We start from the raw sequence: 26,397 nt of genomic DNA, 5'->3' as shown, positions 1-26,397 counted from the left end.
GAGGAGACTCAACCTCCCATGGAGCTTCAAGCAGAGCAATTCAATTCCACTACGATTGAAGTACCCCCAAAGCCAGCATATTAACAACCTCAAGTACTGGAAGATATCAAGCTCGGGGAGCAGCAACCATTTTCTGAAAGTAATCTTTAGCCATTAATTACCGAACCCAAGCTAAAAAATATAAAGAAATTGAAGGATGAAATCTGGTTTCTAAAGTTTGATAGATCCAGATCCAAACAAGGTAGTGGAGCAGGAGTTGAATTAACTAGTCCCAAAGGGAAAACCTTTCTAGCCTCATATTGACTCCAATTCCCTTGCACCAACAATATGATTGAATATGAAGCCTTAGTTAGGGGACTTCTCTTCACCCATAAAAGGGAGATAAATGCTTAAGAGTGCAAGGAGATTCTAAATTGGTGGTTAAGCAAATAAGGAGGTAGTACGCATGTCATGAAAAAAGGCTAGCAACATATAGAAATCGAGTATGGGGATTGATTGAAGACTTTGACACTTTTGATATCTAGTTAGTGCCCAGGAAAGGAAATGGAATATCAGATGCATTAGTTGTTGCAACAAGTACATTGGAACCAATAAGTCAATCTCTTTTGAAAAGATTTTTGGTAGAGTTGGTCTCCACACCTGCTGTACCCGACAACATCAAGCATTTCCAATTTTTTGAAGACGATAGACACATCCTAGCTTTCCTAGATAATTTTGGTGCTTTTGAGGAGTAGATTATTGAAGAAGATGATAGATCAAACACTAATGATAAATATGGTAATGAAGAAATTGTCAATTTGCCTACAAATGTAATTCCCAAAGGTATGGTCACTTTAGACTGACTTTTTGACTCTGACCCAAGGGTAAAAGAAAGATTAACCACAAATTTAGATGCTGGAAAATATGAACCATACAATATTGGTCAAGAGGATCAAGAGAAGATAGTTTATATTGGAAAAATTTGCACTCCCATTGAGAGGGAGAAAATTATACAAATTTTGAAAGAATACATTGATGTTATAGCATGGGGATATGAAGACTCACAAAATATTTGATTCATCTATTATAACACATGTTATACCTTTGAAACCCAATATGCAGCCTTTCATGCAGTAGCAGCGACCAGTCAATTCATTGATAGAGCCCTTGATTTTTAAAGAAGTTCAAAAGTTGCTTGCTGCTAGGATTATTTTCCCCATACACCACTCCACTTGGGTTGCTAATCTGGTTCCAGTAAGGAAAAAGAATGGAGAGATTAGACTTTGTGTTGATTTTTGTAACCTCAATAAAGCATCAGAGAAAGATAATTATCCACTGCCTTCCCTAGATGAGGTGTTATAGATCATTAATGGTTCACAGATGATGTCATTCCTTGATGGTTATTTTGGATATAACCAAGTGTTGGTGAACCACGAAGATCGCATGAAGACAACATTCACTATAAAGTGGGGGACTTATGGATATCACTGGATGTCATTTGGGTTGATTAATACTGATGCAACATTTCAAAGAGCGATGGACACAACCTTTAAGGACTTGATTGGTAAATGCATTATCATATATATGGATGATTTCATCATATTCTCCAAAATTAGGGAAGATCATCCAGACCACCTCCACAAAGTTCTAGAAAGATGCTGAAAGTATGGGATATCTCTTAATCCAAAAAATTTTGTATTCAGGGTTGTTTTAGGGAAGCTCCTTGGTGACCCAAACCGAATGGAAGCATTTTTGAAATTGCAGATGCCTGGGAGTAAAAAAGAAATGAGGTCTTTCTTTGGGAAGATTAATTTTGTGAGAAAATTTATCACCGAATTTGCATAGATAGTTAAGCCACTAAATGAAATGATGATGAATGATGCCAGGATTGAGTGGAGTGCTAAATCAAAAGAGGTGTTTTTCCAAATCAATAAGTCCATTGTTGAAGCTCCCATATTGACTAGTCCTGATTGTACTCTTCAAGTTTATATATATTATTTTGCCTCATTGCATTTTGGTGTCGTTGTTTTGACGCAAAGGCAAGCAGGAGATGAAAAAATAATCACATTCATGAGCTCCCCTTTTAAGAATGTCAAGGTATGGTATTCTTCTCTCGAGAAACAAGCTTTCTCTTTGGTAAGAGGAGTGAAGAAATTTAGACTATATCTTAAGGAGCAAGATATACGCGATTGTACCTAATCAAGTAGTTAAGTCATTTCTCATGCAAACAGAGCTGGGGGAACGCCGAGGAAAATGGATGGCCATTCTAAAAGAATTTAATCTAGAAATGCATCCAATGAGGTTAGTTAGAGGCTAGGGTTTGTCTCAAGCTATGGCAACTGATATCCCTCAAATCCAGTGCTAGCAATATACGTTACAATCATTCACTTAGGACCCACAATACACTGATTTGGTTTTCATTTTGCTGAATAACAAGTGTCCTGAGGGGTTGACTTCCACACAAGATGAGCTTTAAGGCTCAAAAGTGCTAATTACCTGATCAAAGACCCAACACTATACAAACAGAATTACGAAGGCATCTATCTTAGGTGTCTTGATCAACAAGAAGCTCGTAAGATGATAGAGGAATTTCATGGGAAATATGGCACCAGCCATGGGTCGACATATGCTACAACACATTATATATTGAAAACAGGTTACTATTGGCCCAACATTTTAAAAGATACACATGAACATGTTAGACACTGTCATACCTATCAAACTATAGCTTCCAGAGAAAGGAATCCCGCCATGCCTCTTCAACCAGTATTCGAGGTAAGACCATTTGCCCAATGGGCATTAGATTTTGTCTGTGTTATTAATCCTAACTCGTCTGCAGGACACAAGTTCATTCTCATTACAACATATTATTGCACCCGATGGATGAAGGCCATAACATGCAGGAATGCTACTACAGAAGTTGTTCTCAAATTCATCAATGAGTATATTGTCACCAGGTTTGGTATGCCATTTTCTCTGGTATGTGACAACGACCCCGCTTTTACTACAACACAATTAATGCAATGGTCATATGAGTATAAGGTAATTTTGAAATTTTCATCTAATTACTTTCCGCAAGGTAATGGAGTAGCTGAATCCATGAATAAGAATATTTTAGATGTTGTTATGCTACTTGAGAAGAACCCTAGGGATTGACACAATCAATTGAGGTACGCTTTACGGGCTGATCGCACCAGAGTTAAAGCCACCTTAGGGACTTCTCCATACTATATTGTTTACACCCAAAACCCTGATTTCTTGGTTAGTTTTTAGATACTTGTCCTCCAACTAATGAAAGAGATTGAAATTGAGGACCATGTAGAAGTTCGCCTCCTGAATTTATTGAAACTTGATGAGAAAAAGATAAATACCCTACAACACTTTGCTAAACATCAAGCAGTTGTTAAGCGATGGTTTGATAAAAGAGCTAAGGTGAAAGCCTTCCGGATCTTTGACTTAGTTCTTTTATGGGACAAGGCCAAGGAAAAGAAGGGTGATCATCATAAGTTTGAGAGGTTGTGGTTAGGTCCTTACTAGATTGCTGAAATTTTAGGAGAGAACACTTTTCGGTTGAGCTCCTTGACTGGAGAACTTGTACCATTGCCCGTCAATAGTCAGTTCCTCAAGCATTACTTCGATTAATCCTCAGTAGAGCTAGATCTTTTGTACTATAGTAGTTTAGTCATTTTATTTTGGTTTTAGTTTGTTGTTTACTTGGGTTTGCCTGTTGTTTGTTCACTTTTGTTTTGGCTGCTTGTTTGTTTCCCTTTTTGTTTCTTTAGTTTGTTGTTTCGTTCTGTGCGTTTCGTTTCGTTGTGTCAAGGCACTTGTTTATTTTCAAGGATTCTAAGGAAAATATGTTCATTGCATAGCAAATCGGGAAAATATTGAGAGACTTCGACTCTTTGATCTTTACAACTTCATTATTGTTTAGTTAATCTTCAAATCTTTGTCTACATTAGTCCAAGGTGATATATAATGGTTTAATCATGATTTGATTTCTTGACTCTCAATTGGAAAAAAAAGGCTAACCTATTTACTCAGCACCACCATCACACTAAGTCACATTAGAAAATTTTGTAAGATATCAGATGAACTTGTTTCCAAGTGAAAAATTAGAAGTCAGGATGTTTCACGTTGTCCACTGTGGCTCCCAACCCAATAATTGGACTTCAATGTTTGAAAGTTACTTAAAGGTTACAAAGAAATAATTATTCTATATTCTATGATGTGAAAAATGATCTAAAAAAAAGGAAGGAGAAAGAAAGAGAAATGAAATAACTCACTTACAACAACTAAATTTGGGTGTTTCAAGTAATCTCCACCGGGACTATGGATGCCTGGTTGGCAGTGGAGCTCTACTTGACGGGAGCCAGAGGTATCTCTCTCGGGGCTATGGATGCTCGACTGGCAGCAGAGCTATGCCCATAATGATCTTGCACAAAACACATTGATTGACTTCACCTACGTAGCATGGGCCCAATTCCCTTTGTTTATCTTCATTATTGAGGAAGATGGAGTAATTAATCACGCACACACACTTAAGAGTTGATCTTGTTCAGTTCTAGATTTGGTTTCTTGTTCATTAGTTCACTCATCTTTTCACTCTTATACATTGTTTTGAATGATAGTAGCCTTAGGCGTCGGATAAACCAGAGATTTTGAAGTTCTAAAATGCCTAGAGTCATTTTTCCCAGACAATCACCATTTGTTATGCCCTGCATATCTAGTCCCATCATTTTCATTCCCATGAAAATACGAGTCCCCCTTTTTGTTAGTTTTCCCCTTGTTTTTTGGCTTTTGTTTTGGTTACTTCGAGAGTTCAGGTTTCTGAGTTCACGGGGTGGGTTTTTGCTTGTTTCTTTTTCTTTGTTTGGGAGTTTGGGTCCCCAGGTTCCCGATTTTGTTTCTGTTCTCGTGTGTTTGTATTGACTTAGAGGTTCAGGTCTCTAAACTTCAAAGTCATTTTTTTGTTTTCTTGTTCGGAGGTTTGGGTTCCCGAACTCTCGAGTTCTCCTTTTTTTTTCGGTTAGAAGCGTCACTTCGGAACTTCGGGTTCCCAGGTTCTTGAACTGTTTGTTCGCCTTTTGGTTTTTGACTTGGGAGTTCAAATTCTCGAACTCCTGGGTTGTTCTTCTATTCTGTTCTTTGGAAACCCGAGTTCTCGAGGGTTTCGAGCTCATCACCTGTTATGCCACTTCGAAAACTTGGGTTCTTGAGTTCCCGTAGTGCATTTATTGTAGTGTTGGATTAGGGTATAAATAGGACTGGAGGTCATTTTGGAGCTCATTTGTGCACTCACTCTTGCGAATATAGAGCTTTGACCTCGTGATCTCAAATTCCCGCATGCCCGCTCCAATACCTTACCCATTTTTTGTGCTAGGTAGGTGGATTTCTCACCTCCTCCGTACGAATTTTTGTTTGGTTTAGTTTAGATTTCTTGTTTTTGCTTGTCTTGCTTGTTTTTCTTGTTTTTTGTTTTTTGCCCTAACCTCGGAAACTCGGGTTCCCGAGATTCTGGGTTAAGGGTTTTTTTGTTGTCTTATCATTTTAAAAAATTGGGTTCTTGAGTCCCCAAAATGATAGTCTCTTTTTTTCCTTGTTTGTTTGCTTTTCCCCAACTTTGGAAACTCGGGTTCCCAAGTTTCCGAAATTGGGGTCATTGGTTTGTTTTCCACCAATTTGGAAACTCGGGTTCCTGAGTTTTCAAAATGATGGTTTTGTTGGTTTTGGGTCTTTGTTTGAACCAATTTGGAAACCTGGGTTCCCGAGTTCCCGAATTGGTTTCTCTTTTACCTATCTGTTTGATTCGGAACCTCGTAGTCCCAGGGTCCCAAACCTTCTTTTCTGCTTTTTCTTTGTAGTTTGTTGGGACTTCGGTTCTCTGAAGTTCCATGTTGCGCGTTAGAGTCCAACCCCGAAACTTTGGGACCCCGAAGTATCGAGTTTGTTTTACTAGTCTATAGTTTGAACACTTCGGAAACTCAGGTTCCCGAGTTCCCGAAGTGGTTCCCTTTTTGTGTTTTTGGTGAGTTTGGTATCTCGAGTTCTTGGGGTTCTAAATTTGCTGGTCCTCTTGGTTGTTTGACCACTTTAGAAACCCGAGTTCTTGAGTTGTCGAAGTGGTCCGCTTATGTTTTTTATTTCTTCCCTTGTCGATTTTTGTAGGTTTTGTAGTTTTTGTTTTTAGTTTAGTTTTCAAGTTCGGTAACTCGGGTTCTCAGGTTTCAGAAGTTGTTTTTTGTCTTTCTTTTGTCGAGCTCAGTAAATTGAGTTCCCAAGTTCCCAAACTCAATTCTCGTATCTTAGTGAGTTCTGCTTTGGGACTTCAGGTTTTCAGGTTCCTGGGTTTGTTTTGTTTATGTTTTCTTTTGGCTACATCCCGGAATCCCGGGTTCTTGAGATGAGTTTTGTAGTGTTAAGTTTCTATGAAGTATATGGTCTAATCCAACTTGTTTTCCCTTGCAAGTTTAGTTGTGTTGATGGGAGCTTCCCGCAAAGAAAAAGATCTTGAGAAGTTGTCAATCACCATGAAATATCAATACCAAGGGTGACCACATGCCTCCAAGCTGGAGGATGCCATCCAATGGGTTACAGATAACGAGATCAGGCACATAGAGCTCGATGAATTAGAAAAACAATTGGAGAAACCAGGGTTGAGTGCAGAGTATAGGTAGATTAAAAGATTCGGCCTAATAGAGGCAACCATCTTCCCACAGTCAGTGCAAATACTTGAATTTAATATGCAAGTGGCGCACTTCTACAACCCCGACACTAAGAAATGTGTTGATGCAGTAGAAAAGTGGTGATTGACTTGTCCCCTGACATGTTGGCCCTAATTTTCCAAATTCCTACCAGAAAGGAGGTATTAGTAGAGGGAGAAGAAGATGGAGAAAGGGAATGGAACCAGAACATGAGCCAATGTAAAAAGAGAATGAATGAAGAATGACTCGAAGAAGAATGGAAACCGGGTTTAAAGGAAAATGAGATTTTGAGGCAGGATTTCAAAGAGCCACAAAGAGACCTAATAATAATGCTTAGCAAGGCCTTAGGCAAACCTTCCTGCCAACATTTCTAACCATGGATATTTTCATTCATGCTAACAATTTTGGACGGGTGACAATACTACGATTGGGACAAAATTTTGTCGGATAACATAAGGGACTAGTTGAAGGAGGTACACAATACAAGGACATTTTTCTTCACTTCTTATGTCATCTAGGTGGCAGCAAGATCCGACCAATTTCCAGGGCTGTAGACTAAAGGCACATTGGGAAAAGAAGGACATAATGCAGTATGAGAATTTTACACCTAGTTACCACTAAAAGAGTCCTGAATGCACTATAAAAGAATAAATGATGCATTTTTTATTTCCTATTATTATAAGACTAACAAGTGATATTGGATTCAGGCTAAGCAAGGAAGCTATAGAATTAGTAAATAACTGGGGGTGTTGGTTCATACAGAACTCCCGGTCTACCTGTCTGAGGGTGAGTACGTTCATTGGAGAACCATTTTTGTTTCCCAGGTACTGTACATATAGGATAATTTTGTTGGAATACGCAAGACAAATGGTACATTTGTAGAACTTGTTGTCCTCAATGCATAAGATGTAGGTTGCAAGTGAAGCTTTCCCTTTAAATTTATCATTCTTTTCATGTCCAAATATTCATATGGCCAAGGCTGCAAAGCAACAATTACAAGAATTGCAGTTGAAGACTTTCAATTATGCTAGGCAATTTTTTGATCCATTCAATAAATTAAAAGGATTGATGCCTAAAGTGTATGAAGGACATCAACCTGCCTTGGAGGATTTTTGGGCCAACCTCCAGGATAGTTTTGAGGCAAGGGAGAAATACTATGATCGCCTCATTGTTCCTCAAATAAGGGATTTTGGTATTGAAACCAACCTGCCCAAACAATTACATGATGATGGTATTTTGTTGGATCCTATATACAAAGAAACAAGAACAGATAAAAGGACATTCCCCCAAATTAGATGGTCGTAGAAGGAAGTTGTAGATATTGATACCATCTCTCGATCGGTAATAGATAGAACTAAGAAATGGTTAAGTCTCAGAATCAAACCCGATGCCTCCAAATGGTAACAAAAGAATATCCTGACTGACAATCGTGAATCGAGGATACACAAGGAATATACAAGGAGGGCATGATCAGAGTCAAGGAAGAATACATCCACAGACCTATAGGAAGAAATTGAGACTGTTTTAACCATAGAAGAACTGAAGCAGAAGTTGAATGAGAAAATGAAAGAAGTCGAATACTTGGCAAAATAGGCAAGTTTGGGGATTACTGCTAGCCTAGGGGCTACACTACAAGAAGAAATTTATCCTGTTAGGCTAGTTATTGAAGGTGTTGTAGCTACGACAGAGCAGCTTGCTCTAGAGGCTCAACCTTCCAGTGCCACCACCACCACTACTACCACGGATACCACCACTGCTATTGCCACAACTACTACTTCTACAACAACAACTCCCGCCACTACATGAACTATCTCTATTGTACCAATTCTGACAACACCTCCACCCTTGGTTACAACAACGGTCACCCCACCTTCTTTCATTTCACAGATGCCTATGCCTGCAATGAATCCCACAAAGGAGATGGTAATTATCCACAATGTGGAGTTAGGCTCGGATCAAGAGGAGGTGGAGCCAACACCAAAGAAGCCATATCCCAAGAAGAGGAAATGAATGACTCCTTCTAGTGTGGAGAAACGGAGGGGGCCCATTGTAAAAAAGGTTTCAGAACTTGAACAGGTAACCCCCATGGACAAATATGATCAGGGTCTACAACAACAACAACAAGGTGAAGAGGGGGAAATGGGACATGTACAAGATGAAGAACATGATGAAAGACTTATTCTCACTCCATGAGATGTGGAAAACTTGTTGAAAGATATTGTAGGTGGAGAAATAGAGCAACAAGGTCAAGAGTCTGCCAAAGATTTTAATGAGCAAGTGAGCAAGAGATTGGAAGAATACAAACAACAACTTGATGTTGATAACACTCTATAGGAAAACTTGGCTCAACAAATGCCTTCACAACAAAAAATCGCCATCCCAATGCCTCCTACCCAAGAAAAGACCCAAACTCCTCCTGATACATAGGATGCAGAACAAGAACAACAACAGGAGGAGGAACCATCACAAGAAGCTAGGAGAGTGACGACATAAATAACCACCTAGGGAGGAGATACAGATGAAGGAACACCACAATTGCTAACCTTCACTTTCAATAAGAAACAAAAGGTGGTGCTGCCCAAACTCTCACTGCAACAAGCTATTACGGAGGAGCCGATGAAAACAAAGAAGGCTAAAACAATTCATCATTTATCTAGAACTAGCTCCGATGAAGTAACTATTGATATCACATCTCCTATGTAGGCTGATGGGGAAGGTACTTCTACATACCAAGTATCGTAGGTTAGGCTTGGGAAACAGACAAAGTGGGGGGAACTTGATACTCTCGAATTTTCTACTAGCACAGTCAGAAGAAGGATGGAGAAGAAGCATAACTCCTAGCAACAGGTGAAGGCACAGTTAGAGCAATATTACCATTTGCTCATGGAAATGGCAAAGCCTCTAGATTCAAGGATCGATGACACACTGACATCCACATCATTTCTCCCAGAAGGTGATGTGAGAGATTTAATATAAATAAAAAAAGTAGCAATTAGTACAAAATCATGGGCAAAGGAGAATATCTCAAAGGTAAAATTGTCTCTACAACATACAACTAGAATTTACGAAAGAGTCCTTGAAACAAAGAAAGCAATATGAGACTCCTTAGAAAATTGGGAAGTGAGAATTAGAGACTTCACTAGGTAGTGTAGAAATTTGAATAAAATATTGGCCTTGGGGGAAGAAGTGTGTAGAAATGAGGATTTGCTGGGAGGTGATGATTTTGATAATTTACAGTCTTATATTTTGGTAATAGAATTTGAGATAGAAGTGCTTCAGAAGTGTAGGTCAAAGATTTTGGAGGCACATGCTCCTCTTTTCAAGTCAATAAGTAAATATGAGAATTTTGTAAAGAAGCTGCTAGGTGCATATGCTCATGACATTTTGAGGGGTGATTGATAAGTTGGTCGACATGTGGGAGTAGGCAAGGAAAATTTTGAAGAAGTCTGAGTTCCGGATTTTGTATGTTGTTGATCCTCCTGAAGATAGTTGCATGTTACATTAGTAACTATAAGAGCTATAAAATGAGTAGAGGATGAACATATAGTTTCTGCACATGCAATTTTGACTGCTTTTTGAAGATATTTTTTATTACCACATAATCTGAGAGTTCAACTGTTGCACCACACCGACTTCAATTTTTGGGCAAAATTTTGCATGGCTGTGATGACCGATTTTAGGAACGCATGTTTCATAGTAATAGTTAATTGGTAGTTTCACTAGTGTTTAAGGCAGAGACTTGCATGCCAACTACAACTCCTAGTTTTTGTAGCATTTAGTTTGGACAACTTTTAATTCCTAGAATTTGGGACTTGAGACTCTATAAATTAGAAATTTTGATTCATTGTAATGGTCTGCAAATTGATGATTTGAGGTCCAATTTAGAGACTCTTTTACAAATTTTGATGCAAAGTTTAATGAGTTTAGACTATTTTGTGACACTTTTTGAAGTTTAATACAAAAAGTAGCTTGTGGATTGCCTGATCTACTTGTGTGGTCTATATGGTTATGTTCTTTGTTATCTAGTAACTTCTATTATTTTAGTCAGTAACTAGTTCTTTTGGATACTTTGTTATTTTATGAATCATATTGTGCATGTAAATGGTATATGAGGATTAAATTGATAGGGTGATTATTGGTTTGATGATATTCATTTATGTTGGTATGTGAAGTTGTCTAACTTTACATATTTTCTGGAGTTTCTTATTTGAATGTTGATTTAGTAATATTGATAATACTGGGTTATGAAATTGCCCAGTCAAGCCATCAATCTCAACCTGGAGTTGCCTAGTCAAGCCAAAATAGTTAATGATTGCCAGCTCACTTATATCTACCAGAACATGACCCTCTACATCTCTCACTATCCTTGAAGCTAGATCATATTTGGTCGCCATATATCTGATGAGCTCCACTTCAACAAAAACATTAGGCACAATGAGCCTAGCCATATTCAAGGACCGTGGGTTAAATTTGGGAATAAGTTCATCCTTATTTTTAAAAAATATGAAAATAGTTTCCACCCTTTCTCAGGGATATATGCATCTGCACAGTGCACACACAAGTCCTTGAGATCATCACTATCCCTATTATTCATAGTGGATATAGAAAGAACATCTAAAATCTCTTGACATAAAGATGTTTTTGTTCTTGCAGAGGCCTGTGGGGCTTCTACATTAACTTCAGGTCTTTGGGCATGCTCCTCTAGCCTTTTCGCATGGATCTCATGTCCAACATTCAAATCTTCCACAATGTACCCTTTTACTATAATTATTACTTCCTTCTTCTTCCTAAGAGCTCTAGGATTTTTCTCCTTAGGAGTAAACGACTCCCCTGCCTATGTTTTTCTCTTTCTATGGGTCTTTGGTTTTGTAACTTTGGCCTGAGTGGTAATTTCAACCTAGGAGCCTTCCAATTGTTCAAGTTGATCTTGAATAATTATCATAGGTGATCCCACTGGAGGTGTTTTCACCTTCTTTCCAACAAACCCCAACCCTTAATCTTGCAAATAAAATTTTTCCTTTTCAGAAGATAAAAGGATGCAATAGCTCACTTACTGTTTAATTGCTCTTGTCGTTGCATAATTTTTTGTGCCCTCCGCTGCTTTGTGCTTGCTACTATCTTGTTCCTGCTCGAGGCTTCAATTCTTCTTGAACTTTAAAAAGAAAAATGGAAAATATCACCTCAATATTGGTATTTACTTCGTTGAAATTGGCATTAAAATCCCATCCTTTTAGCATTAATGGAAAGCTATTTTGAACAAGCATCAAATAGTCATGCACAACTTTGAAATCCGACTATCGATGCACTCCATTTCACTAAATTTGATGGTGATACTTCTTTCAAATTCCATCATGGATGCCCACTTGGAAATTTTGAACTCTTTAAAACTAACCCCATTGGCCCGCACTGCATATCTCTCCTTTAGTATTGTCCTCGTAGGGATGTAGGGTTTTCTCATTTTGTTTTCCATCACACCTACATACCCGCAAACTATTCATGGCATACTAACATTATATCATGGGAATGCGGTGTCAATTTTCTCTTCAGAACCTTCTTTTCCTTTCCTCCCTACATACCCACAAAGTAACATAGAACAAGCATATCAACAATGCGGGTTTGCAAGGAACCACCTTTAATGCATTAAAATTTAACCCCTCACTACAACATTTAAATCACTAAGGATTATTGTGGGGGAGCAGGGTAAGCCTGTGGAGCAAATTATTTACCACATGGAGAAATCAAAACATAAAAAAAGGGTTGAGGGACCATGAAATCTAAAACTAGGAAAATAGAGCAAGGCATAGGGACTGTTGGCTTAATGATGATTGTAATGGTGACTTCATGTGTTGTCATTGATGGCACAAGTATACACACACATATGTTCACATTGTCATAGTCATCTTAGTTAAGACAAACTGGTATTATATGTTTAGTTAAGTCCAAATGGTTTAGAGGGTGTTTAACCGGTATATGTAGACAACTGGTATATGCAGGAATGACTTGACATCAGCTGGGAGATTCAATGGAGACCATCAAAGAAGTAAATGGAGGACAATCAGTTTATGTGTTGAATGTGGTTAACTCTTAACCGGTATCAGTGTTCCAACTGATATTCATTTATTGTGTGATGCATTATCACCAGTCATGATGATTTATCCCTAACCGATAGATTTGGCGGCAATCTGTGATGAGTTATGTTAGATTGTCCAGATACACTACACCTAGGAAATTGTTATATGAAAACTGAGGCGACATGAAATCTAATGTCTATATAATGACATATGATGAACTTTTTTTATGATGCGAGATAGAAGTGCTAAGTTGTTGAAGGTGTTATAGAGTGTGTCAGTGATGCAGTTTTGAGTGAGTAGAAGAGGATCTTTCAAGCAAGTTGTGCTACTTCTAGATCACACCACTTGTTGTTTTCTAATCACTACAATAGTCAAAATCCCTAGCTGGGTAAGCTCTAACAAGCTTCATTGTAAAAATCTTCTAACAAGGTGATCCATTAGTTTGGATTTTGAAATCCTCTATCGAGGTTACTTCTAACAGGGTACTACCTTTAACGGGGTATAGCTCCTAACAAAGATTTGGGATCTTTAATAGGATTTGCTCCTAGCAGAGCTCTTTTGTAGACCTTAATCGGTCAGTTATCTATTACTACAGATATTTAACTTGTGAGTCCCATCTCACCATGGTTTTTTCCAGTTGGGTTTTCCATGTATAAACGCTTGTGTTATGGTGGATTTTTGACTTATTGTGGATGCTTTAATATCATTTTGGATTACATGTTTAGTATTTAGTAAACTTGTTAAGTATCTCTACTGGTCAATGTTTAAAGTGGTATTGTTTTTTATGTCACTGATTCATCCCCCCCTCTCAGTGCTTTATAAGTCTATCAATTGGTATCAGAGCCAAACTTCCTTAAGGCTTAATCGCTTGGAAGAAACCCTAAAGCCACCATGGGGGATATGAGCTACTTAGAGATGGCTAGAGTGCTTGCTGCTACCAAGGAAGAGCTTGAAACTCTAAGGGTCAGATTTAAAGCTTCACAAGTCAAAAGGAGAGATATGACTGAACAACTATTGGAGATATTTGATAATAGTTCTTCAGATGAGGCTAACATTGATGCATTAGCTGAAGAATTTGAAAAACTGAACAGTGAAAAGCTAAATCTGAGAAGAGAGTTAGAAGTCCTAGCTATCCGCATGAGCCAAGAGTTAGAAGCATGAAGGGAAACTGAAGACCTAATCAAAGAAAGAGATCATGAGATTTCTAAGATCTTGAAATCTTGAAATGGAATAGAAGGAGGCTTTGCAGCTAGATCTTGAAATGGAAACATCTCTAAGAGAGACTTACAAAACACAATGAAGATCTTACCAGAGAGCTCACTGAGACTAATTGAAAGATGGAAAAGTTCAATAAGAGTTCTTCTATGTTGGATGAGCAAATCTAATCTCAGAGGATGAAAGGTGACACATCTGGACTAGGCTTTAATACATCTAAGAAAGGAGAATCTTCTAGTATAAAGAGTGACATACACAAAGGAAAAATTGCTCCTAATGCTAACATGCCTACAGGTAAGAAAGTTTTTAAACCTGTTTGCTTTGTCTATCATAAACCTAGACATACTGCAAATATGTGTAGAAACAAACCCAATGAGAATATAGGCTATAATGCAAATGCTAGGTATGTATCTAGGATATTTGAAGGTCACTATTTTACATGCAACATGTATGGACATAGATCAGTTGAATGTAGATATGGAGCAAATAATCCAACACCTCACATGAATCCAAGACCTAATGGTGATTGGAGGAGAACCTATGACAATTGGGGAAACATGAACTGGCAGAAACCCTATGTCAACCAGTTTAGTCCATTTGAAATGGAAAAGGTAACTAATGTTATTTGCACCATTTGTAACAATTATGGTCATGTGGCTATGAATTGTAGAAGGAGAACTGGAAGAGGTAATGCAAGATCTTGGAGATCATCTAGAATAACCTGCTATCATTGTCACAAATCGGGACACATGGCAAAGTTCTATAGAACCAGAAAGAACAAATTGGTTAATCATTCTATAGGTCAGAAGGGTAAGAAGAAGGTAAATGTTGAGGAAACTAGAGAGTAGATGAACCAAATCTGGAAGAAGAAGAGTGAGGATAAGCCTGGAGAAGAACTTAATCCTTCACCTAGTGTGGAGAATCCTACACTGGTGAATTAAGCCTTTCAACAGGCCTAAGGGGAGCATGGCGGTAAATCTACTTCCAGACCCCTTGAAAAATGCATGGTAAGAAAGTTTGCATTTTGAGTTGTTTTATGAGAAATCTTGATATCTTTGTCTATCGGTTTTTTGAAAGATTGTCAACTAGTTATATACCTGTCAGTATTGGAAGTATTGTTAAGCAGTATATTAGGTTTTTTTTTACCTTATCGGTTGAGAAATTAATGCAGTGGGTAAATTTTATAAAAGCGAGTTTTACTTTTTATTTTTACCCTAATTGCTTTTGAAAGAGAATTATTGAGCACTTGCAGAGCGAAAAGAGAATTGCTTGCTGATTATAGACGAATTTGTGCTGCGAATTGAAAGGTTGAAGCTGATTCAAAGATTAGTGAAGGTGGAACTGGTGTACATTCAAGAGATCAACCAGAAACCTTGCTGGTGTGGAGGAATTAAGGTATTCTTTTGTCAATCTCTCTCAAATCAAGTTTATCCAGAATGGCATCGTCGTCTAAGAAAGTAAAGAGACTTATGATCACTTCTGAACCTATGGAGACTATGGAATTTGATCAAATAGTATCTTACAATGATTTGTCTCAAGTTCCTGACAGAGTTATTATAAAAGGTGATTTATCCAATTACATTGACTGCAAAATTGAAGATTTAGCATCATTATCAATTTACTCTCAACTGAAATCCTTGTGTGATAAAAGTGACAAGATCAAACCTGAGTACATTAGGGTTTATGAAAAGGGTTTTCACAATGTGGCGTATTTTCTTGAAGACTTTGAAGAGGAACATGTTAGGATAATTCTTAGTCGTGTGCATGGTGAAAATATGTATCTTGAAAGGTCACACACAATCACTAAGGAAGCAATCCATGTTGTGACTAGTTTTTGGCAAACCGGTGAAGTTCGAAAGCTGAGGAGAATTTCAAAAGAGACTATGACTGCATTAACTCAGACCATCTCTGACGAACATGCATTTTCAGTTAACAACATTAAGGACCCAACGGTTAGACTGGATACTATGCTTATTGGTTACAGGATATTTTATTCCAGTAGAATGAATAGTGTTCCATCTACAGCTGTGCATACAGCTTATAGAATGATTACTGAGAATGCATATTATGACCTATGTGAGGCTATAAGGATGTTGAATTTGCAATCAATAAAAAAAGACAATAGTCAAAAGTTCAAATTTGGTCAACTATTGATAGGTTTATTATTTTAATTTCAGAATTTCCTACCGGGAATTGGTGATATTCGATGGTCAAAGGACCTACTGATAACTGCTCTAATCAAGAACAACATTAAGGTTGTAAAGAACACATTCTCTGCTGCAATGAATAGATATTTTAATGAATTCCAAAAGAAGATGAACATGAGGGTGAGGCTACCTAAAGATGTGGTGAAACACTTTGGAAAAGACATCTGTTTCATAGTCACCACAGACTTTTGTCTCGTGGAAGCCATCGAACCCAGGGAGGATGAAATGGAAGATATGAGTTATGAAGTCAATTAAGACTTGTTGATCAGTTATGCTAATAATCTGTTGGCATCTCCAGTGGATAAGAAGAAGAAAATATTGGGAACATTCGAGGAGCAAACTGCACCGGCTCAAACCAGTGATGCTCAACCCAGTAGTGCTAAAGAAAAGAAGAAGGCTGAGCAAGCACCTTGAGTTCCAACTAGTACAAGGTGACACGAAGTGTCCAAGTCAAGAAGGATCCGGCACCAAAAGTGTATGTAAAGAAGCATACTACAACGAAGAAGAGAGGCATACAACTTATTCTTCAAGTAGAATCTGATGATACCGACGTTGAAGAGGAACCAAAGAAAATGAAAGCAACTGGTAAGAAAGCCAAACTAGTAGAAGACACCTCTCAATAGGGTATTCCTATTAATGTTTTATCTTACAAACCTATGACTAATTTTGAGAGAAGTGTAAAAACATTAGGGAGGAATAGGTTTGATAATGTGAAAAAATGTTTTGATTCATTTGATGAATATTAGAAGGAACAAATTGTTCAAAAGGTAATCAACTACTTATGTCAATACAATCGATTGCCTCGGGATCTTAAAGATGATATTTATGATTCTTTGTATTCTATTCTTACAAATAAGTGGGAAGTGACCGTTGAACAAGATCAAAAAATAATTGATAGTACTCTCATTCAATATTTTCCTGAATTGTCTAGAGCTGAATCAGTAGCATTGATTGATAAATTCAAAGTACAGTTTCATTTTAAGGAAAGAAGATTGATGTTAATGAATGGAAAGGTGCAATCTATTGAAGTTGAAACTCATCACATAGCTAGAAATATTCAATGGATGCATATGCAGATAGTGTCTCATAAGACTGATCAAACAGAGTCTGGAGAACAACTTGAGTTAGATGAAGAAGCAATTGTTGCACTAGATATTGTCTATACCATTAAGCATAAGGATGACACTACTTCTCTACCGGTTATCTTTGTAGATGATATTTAGGACACCATTGATTTATCTGGAAATATCATTGAACTAGTTAAGAAACCATTACAACCATCGACCATTACTGTTACACAAGAAAAGTAGTTGAAGCATTGGTAATTCAACCTAGTGTAGATATTCCCCCTCCACTAGAAAAAAGATCATCAAGTGGAAACTCAATTGCCACCGGTTACAATGGTTACTCATGAGAAACAAACAAAGGTAGAAAAAGAGAAAGAGAAACCTGAGAAAGAGGTTGAAGTGAAGGCATCTGAACAAAAAAATGAGGAAGAGAAAGAGAAAACAAAGGGGAGAAGACTAGCTGAAAAGGTAAAAACAATAGTTAAGAAGCAAAATGATGATGAAGATGACTCAATAGGCTTCAAAGGACCTATAGATGTAGAAAATATGAGTGCATCTGAACTCATGGAGATTGCAATAGTGATGCAATCTAGAGCTTAGAAGAAAAGATTAAAAGAGCAGAGGAAGGAAGCAGAAACAATTCAAACTATGAAAGATATTGATACAGGGAAGATTGCTTTATCCCTGAATAAAGATCTTTTGAGAATTTCTATTGAAATAGGAGGAAGGATACTATCCTATACATATAATGTTTCATTTTTCTATACTAATTTGATTAAGAGGTGAGAAGAGACAAAACAAGAATTGGAAAAGATATGTACTGCCTACATACATTTACAGGATTCAGCCTTAGCTTTTGGGAAATTTGTTGATGATTTGCAAAATCAGTTAGATATCTATGATTGTGAACATGCTAAGAGACTCCAATCCCTGAAGGAACTAAAGAACCAATTGTGACCCAAAGTGGACATCTTGCAACGGGCATATAGGGATGCATAAGCGGTTTTGGCTACTCCGGAGATGAGAACAGTAGATGTGATGGAAGAATTCGTTGCACAGGTTATGACAACCATAGAGATCACAAAAAACCTTATTGGAAACTTGGGAAAATGATTTTTCTTAGATGAAGATCACTTTCAGTGACATTTTCTTGAAAATTGCAGTGAACACTCCTTGATAAAAACTTACATTTTTGTATCTGTAAACTTTTGATGCAAATTTTGCTATATATATATGTATTTTACTTTTGAATTTGGCATTGTTGTCAAAGGGGGAGTAGAAATTCGTACGTGCTGTGAAAATTTTGTATGTATTGTTAAAGGGGAGTAGAAATATATTAGTACAATTTTTGTAAGTACACTTAGTTGTAAAGTTGTAAAATTTTCCAAGTGTTGCCATCAATGCCAAAGGGGGAGATTGTTGGCTTGATGATGATTGTAATGGATGACTTCATGTGTTGTCATTGATGGCACATGTATACACATACATATGTTCACATTGTCATAGTCATATTAGTTAAGACAAACTGGTATTATATGTTTAGTTAGGTCCAAATGGTTTAGAGGGTGTTTAACCGTATATGCAGGAATGACTTGACACCAGCTTGGAGATTCAATGGAGACCATCAAAGAAGAAAATTGAGGACAATTGGTTTATGTGTTGAATGTGATTAACTCTTAACCGGTATCGTTGTTCCAAAAGGTATTCATTGATTGTGTGATGAGTTATCACCGATCGTGATGAATTATCCCTAACCGACAGATTTGGCGGCAATATGTGATGAGCTATGTTAGATTGTCCAGATACACTGCACGTAGGAAATTGTGATATGATTCCTGAGCTGACATGAAATCTAATGTCTATATAATGACATTATGATGAACTATTTTTATGATGCGAGATAGAAGTGTTAAGTTGTTGAAGGCGTTACAGAGTATGTCGGTGATGCAGTTGGTGATGCAGTTTTGAGTGAGTAGAAGAGGACCTATTCAACCAAGATGTGCTACTTCTAGATCACACCACCTGTTGTTTTCTAATCACCACAACAGTCAAATCCCCTAACTGGGTAAGCTCTAACAAGCTTCATTGTAAAAATCCTCTAACAAGGTGATCAATTAGTTTGTATTTTGAAATCTTCTGCCGAGGTTACTCCTAACAGGGTACTACCTTTAACAGGGTATAGCTCCTAACAGAGCTTTGGGATCTTTAACAGGGTTCACTCCTAGGAGAGCACTTCTGTAGACCTTGATTGGTTAGTTATCTATTACTGCAGATAGTTAACTTGTGAGTCCCATCTCACTATGGTTTTTCCCAGTTGGGTTTTCTACGAATAAAACTTGTGTTATGGTGGATGTTTTACTTATTGTGGATGCTTTAATATCATTTTGGATTGCATGTTTAGTGTTTAGTAAACTTGTTAAGTATCTCTACCAGTTAGTGTTTAAAGTGGTATTATTTTTGCAGTCACTGATTCACCCCCCTCTCAGTGCTTTATAAGTGTATCGGGGACAAACCTGACCAACCGATAAAGGCATATACGAAAAAAGAGAAGGGGGTGATTGCAACATGGATATGAAACCACGAAAAGGAACCCTTTAAAAAATAAAACTAGCTAAAAAGTTTAACAACAGTATAGAAGAAAGATTGCCCAAAGGCAACCAGGGCTTAGACACTTAGCTAAATTTTCCAAATTTTACACTTGATGGACCTACCATGGATAAGCCAACCACATAAGAACATAACATTAACAATCCTAACAGGGTGTTGTATATGTAAGGAATTTAAGTAGTGAAACAACTTCCTACACCAACCTCGAGAGGAAGGTAATGCAAAAACTTTTGTAGATCATTACAATAGCTATATAAACTTAACATAAATAAAAATAATATCATGCATACCACAACATAGTGATTTACATGGGGAGAACCCTTTTGAGAGAAAAACCCCACACTCCAAAAGTGGCTCAATATATAGTTCAATAATCAATAACACATTACAATATACTTTCAGAGAAAGCTCTTCATAGGAGTACCATTAATCAAAGATTTAGAGGTAACTCAATAGCCATAAGACTCTTACACACAATATCTATTTCACGCACCTCATATATAAGAGATACAATACAAGAAACCGTCAAATAGTATTACAAAACCATGGGCTTAAACCACCCAATAAAGTAGAGTTGACCTTATTTCCATTCTAGATGACCTATGACGTGTCAAAACACACATCAACAAGTGTTCCTCCATTTTACAACTCATTTATGTGTCCAATGCAATTTATATTTTTTATTTCAGGAGTCCAAACTTTCGGAGGCCATAACTTGTGAACCATGTGTCCGATTGACGAACTGTTTGAAGTGTTAGAAAGCTCACAAAGTGCTCTATCACCTTGTAACCTGATATGCTAGTCACACCAACATTTTAGCGCATTTCAGAGCCTCTGAAGTCCTCAAAATTAATTTTAAACATTTTATCGCATCCTTCAAAAACATAAACTTTAATATCTTTTAAACTAGCTATGATCTTGCGATGAAAAATTTACCAGCAATGCTTAGCTAGCCAATCTAAAGCTTTAGGGAGAATTTCACACCATTTCATGCTCAAACAAAAATTGATTATAAATTGTAGCCTCATGTAAAGGCAAGGTTTAGAGACCTTTTTCCCAACATTCTCCCACTTTTTGAACACCTTGCAAGAGCAAAGGAAGTACCAATACAATAAATTAATTGTTAGGGGCCATGAGGCCCACATGATATGAACTTCTTTGTGCTCATAGCCTTTGTTAAAAAATCTACAACATTCATCAATGTCTCTACCTTAAACAACTTCACCTTGCCATCTTCAACCATATCTTTGACAAAATAATACTGAACATCAATGTGTTTGTTCCAGGCATGAAATGTCAGTTTCTTAGCTAGGCAGATTGCACTTTGACTGTCACAATAAACTATTATTACACTTTATTTTATTTCAATATTCGAACATTGTCTTTTAATCCAAATGGCTTCTTTACAAGAATAAGTAGATACCATATAATTTACTTCTATAGTGGACAAAGAAACCACAACCTGACACTTACTCATCCAACTAATTGCACCACCAAATAAAGTAAACACATAAGCATTGGTGGATCTTCTGCTATCAATATCGTCTATCCAATTTGAGTCCACATAACCATGAATATCAAGGGAAATCACGTCTCCAATAAAATTACCATGATAACACAAATAATACTCTGAGGTACCCTTCAAATATCTGAAGACTCTTTTGACTACATCCCAATGAACTCTACCAGGGTTAGACATATATCTGGAAAGAACTCCCATTGCTTTGGCAATGTCTGGTCTAGTACAAACCATAACATACATCAAAATTCCAACTACACTCTAGTAAGGCACTCTGCTCATATCTTCCATCTCTGATGGAGATGCATGACAATCTAAAAGAGATAATTTCATTCTAATTGTAAATGGAACACATAATGGTTTGCAATCCTACATGTTGAACCTCTGTAATATTGAATTTACATACTTACTTTGGCCTATCCATAGCTTTTGGTTCACTCTATCTCTTCTAATTTCCGTCCCAAGAATGTGCTTCGTTGCACAAGGATCTTTCATTTCAAATTTAGCAACAAGTTGAGACTTCAGTTATGAAATCATACCTTTCCCTTTGCCAATGAATAACATATCATCAACATATAATGTAATGTACAAGAAATGATCACCATCAGATTTATAATAAACACAGTGATTTGATTTAGAACTTTCAAATTCTAGACTCAACACATATGTATCAAATTTCTAGTACCACATCCTAGGAATCTATTTGAGGCCATACAAAGATTCCTTCAATTTACAGACCAAATTACTTTTACCTTTTACCACATAGTGCTTTGGCTATGTCATATAAATATCCTCATCCAAATCACTATGAAGGAAAGCAATTTTCACATCCATTTGCTCAACCTCTAAATTGTAAGCAACATCAATAGAAAGCAAAAATCTAGTGGATGTCATTTTGGAACAGGAGAAAATATCTCACCATAATTAACACCCTCAACCTGAGAGTAGCCTTTTGCAACCAACCTTTCTTTATACTTCTCAATGCCTCCATTTGAACCAATCTTTTTCTTGAACACCCATTTACAACCAAGATGTTTCCATCCTTCAAGCAATGGTACAAGATCCCACGTATAATTCTTTTTCAAAGCTGACATTTCTTCTTCCATTGCAATCTTCTAGGATTCTACATCATTCATACCTCCTCTTCTACAGATCTAGGTTTATCCATATTAGTATTCAAAGCAAAAATACATCTCCAATCATTAGGTGAATACCTTTCAGGTGGTTTTCGATGTCTTGTAGACCTTCGGACAAGCTAAGTTGGAGGTTCATCCTCCTCTTTTGAATATTTAGAACTAGATGAGTTCTCCTCGACTTCTTGCCTATCAAGTGGTCTTGATTCAACTCTTTCAGGCATAGAAGGGAATTGAATCACATCTTCCTACTTAGTCTGTTTTGGCTACAATATAATAGAAGGAGACTTAATTTCTCTAAAAGTAACATTTCTACTATGAATTACCATTTGTGCATTAGGGTCCCAAAGCTTGTATCTTTTCACACCATAACCATAATCTATGAAGATAAATTGCACAACCTTGTTCTCTAACTTTATTCACTTCTTCTTTGGCACATGGGCAAATGCCTCACAACCAAAAACTCTAATATGTCTCAATGAAGGCTTGTGACTTGACCATGCTTCCATAGGCGTTTTATCAAGAAGAGTTGATGTAGGAGACCTGTTAATCAGGTAGCAAGCAGTGGCAACAACTTCATCCCTAAAAAAATGTTCTAGACCACCACCACTTAGCATACTCCTACCCTTCCCTATTAGTGTCTTGTTCATTCTTTTTGCTACTCCATTATCCTATGGAGAATATAGAGTTGTCTTTTGTCTATTAATGCCACAGTCTTTACAAAATCTATCAAAATCATTAGAGAAAAAATCACCACCATTATTAGTCCTTAAACATTTAATTTTCTTTCTAGTCCGCAACTCAAATATTACTTTAAATTCTTTAAAATGACTGAAAACTTGAAATTTACTCTTTAGAAAGCATACCATGTCCTTCTACTAAAATAATCAATAAATGAAATATAAGATGTGGATTTTCCAATCAAAAGAACATCTATAGGACCAAACACATCAAAATGAATAAGATCCAAAAAACCACAATATTTATGAGAACTCGAGTAAAACTAAACGCGGTTTTATTTTCCATAAATGCAATGCTCACAGAAATCAAAGTCAAGATTACAATAATTCAAACCTTCAACAAGGTTTTTATTTTTCAAGGTCCTTAGACCCTTTTCTCCAATGTGGCCAAGCCTCTGGTGCCATAACATAGTCTTAATGGTATAAGATTTCCCCAATCCATAGAATTCCTTGTAGTAGATTTCTGGATAAGATCGTGTGCGAGTTTTTAAATCAATGTTTTGGATCACACTTCGTGATCCATCATCAGGATGAATGAAAGTATAATAAGCAAAAAATAAGATGTTGCATATGAAGAGGAACCTTAAAAAGGTGGGAGAAGGGAGGGGAAGGAAACAACAGAATACGCAAACCAAGAGGGAAAAAATAATAAAAAACTAGGATAAAGATAAACTAAAATAATAAACCTCAACCAAAAACCAAAAAGACAAGTAAAATAACAAAAGACCAAAAGAAATATAGCACAAAAACACCAAAGAAACCAACTCACAAAAAAATCAAATAAGCAAGAAACTAACCAAAACAAAAAAGACTAAATACAACAAAAAGCCAAAGAGAAACCTATAAATATAATACAAACAAATACTACTAATAATGAAAAGAAGAATAACAAAAATAAAATAAAATAAAACTAAAACTAAACAAACTCCCAAACACAACTAAATAAACAAACCAAAAATGAATCCAAATATATATATATATATATATATCCAAAAATAAAAATAATAAAAATAACCAACGAATATATATATATATATATATATATATATATATATATATATATATATATATATATATATATATATATATATACACAAGAGGGGAGTAACAATATACCTAAATATAAAAGAAGAAAAACCAATGAATATAAATTATATACAAACCTAAAAACATGCAAATGAACATGTCACGACTAACTCGACAAAGGTGGACCGAAGATGTCCCGTTTGGTGATGCATCGGATAACTTAACCAAGGTGGATCGAAGATGTCACGGCTGGTGATACGTCGGATAACTCGACCAAGGTAGATCGAAGATTTTACGGCTGGTGATATGCGTGACTTTCACTCTATCCGACCTGCTACCATCTCCAACCACTGTGTATCTCATATGCATTCTTCTCGGCCCTCATTGTCGGTTAGCAGCTGGATGGTTGTTTTCTCCAGGATTTTGTAGCTCTCATCTTCCATGCCGTTTTAATTCTGTGGTTCGCAGCTAGTCATCGTGCAACGGTCTTCCCCCCCAACGGCTTCATCGTGCAACAGTCTTCCCCCACGACTGTCTCTCCCTTACCTCTTCCCTCTAATTCTTCTCACATTTATTGTTCTGATTTCTCTCCTCGGGATCTTGGCTCTGTGCGTATCTCGCCCACTTCTCCTGGGGGTGGTGTGGTCTCTACGCTTTCTTCTATGCGGCCTTGACATTATTGCCACGAGCAGGCTTTGGGCGGTGTGTCTTCTCATTTTGAGATGCTAGCAACCAACCCCGATCCTCCTATTAGTTGTACCAATGTTGTTCAGTCTCTCCCTCCGTACCCTCATCCTTCTCCTTTTGACCATAGGCCTTCTAGTCCACCTCATCTCAATTCAAATGAATGGACTGCTATTGGGACTCCAAACTAGTTGTTAACCTTTCTCATGTCGTTGTAGATGACCTCTCCTTTAATTTCCTTAAGTGTGGCTTAGGTTTTGCGCTATCACCTCGCTCCATCCCACATCTTGATTTCCTTGTTGAGATTGAGAATCTCATTCGCTCCCTCCCTTGTGATGTGGCACACGAAGTTAGGCAGGACCATGTTGTTGCTCTTAGGAAAGCTAGACCTCCAAGACGCAACATTCCTAAGTCTGAACTTCTGGCCTTCAACAAGTTGTTGAGAAATCATGACTTAATCATCGCTAAAGCTGATAAAGGAAATTCCACTGTCCTTCTGAACAGGGAGGACTACATTTCTAAAATGCTTGATCTCCCTTCGGATGTTAGCAACTATATAACCTTATTGCGCAATCGTTGTGCCAAGATTTAAAAAAAATTCAAAGGCACAATTTTATCCTCTTCCTTTGATGATGCTACTAAGAAATGCCTCATTCCTACCAAAGAAATAACCCCACGCATATATGGGGCTCCTAAAATTCATAAAGCCGACGTTCCTCTTAGACCCATCGTTGACACCATAGGCTCCCCTACCTACAATCTTGCCTCTTTCCTTGCAAAAATTATCAAACCTTTGGTAGGGAAATCTAACTCATTTTATCCAATAAAATCAGCAAGATCCTTATTAGGAAAGGCATTCATTGTGCTTTCAAGTCATTTACCATGGTTAAAAATCGCCTTCCTCCCCTCAAGGACTCCAGAGACATCTTCCTATTCTCTGGTGTTTACAAGATGGCCTATTCTTGTGGTATGCCCTATATAGGTGAGATGGGTCATTCTTTCTCGACCCGTATCAAAGAGCATGTTACGGATATCAAACATGACTGTACCCACCAATCTACTCTTGTTGGCGACTCGTCATCCACCAAACACCATATTTGCTTGGAAGACATGCAAATCCTATTTAAGGAAGACAATTACTTCAAAAGGAAACTTTTGGAGGCAATTGAGATCCATAATCATCCCAATAACTTGAATAGAGATGATGGATGGAGCTTGAGTCTGGCGTGGCACCCCTTTCTTTCTAGCATTAGCAATTGTCAAACCCCCCAAACTTAACCCTTCCTCGCCCCCCCCCTCTTTCTCCTTTCTCGTGTTATCTCCCTCATTCTGAGTTATTTATTGTGGCCAATTGGTGTGTTTTGTGTATTGCTTTTTTTCATTCCTTGGTTTGTTTTGGTTGGTTATGAGGTTCTTATATGTTCATTTACATGTTTGTAGGTTTG

The sequence above is a fragment of the Cryptomeria japonica genome, chromosome 7, assembly GCF_030272615.1.
Source record: "Cryptomeria japonica chromosome 7, Sugi_1.0, whole genome shotgun sequence".
NCBI lineage: Eukaryota > Viridiplantae > Streptophyta > Pinopsida > Cupressales > Cupressaceae > Cryptomeria > Cryptomeria japonica.
The sequence above is the reverse complement of the archived record's forward strand: the minus strand, read 5'-3'. Positions refer to the sequence as shown.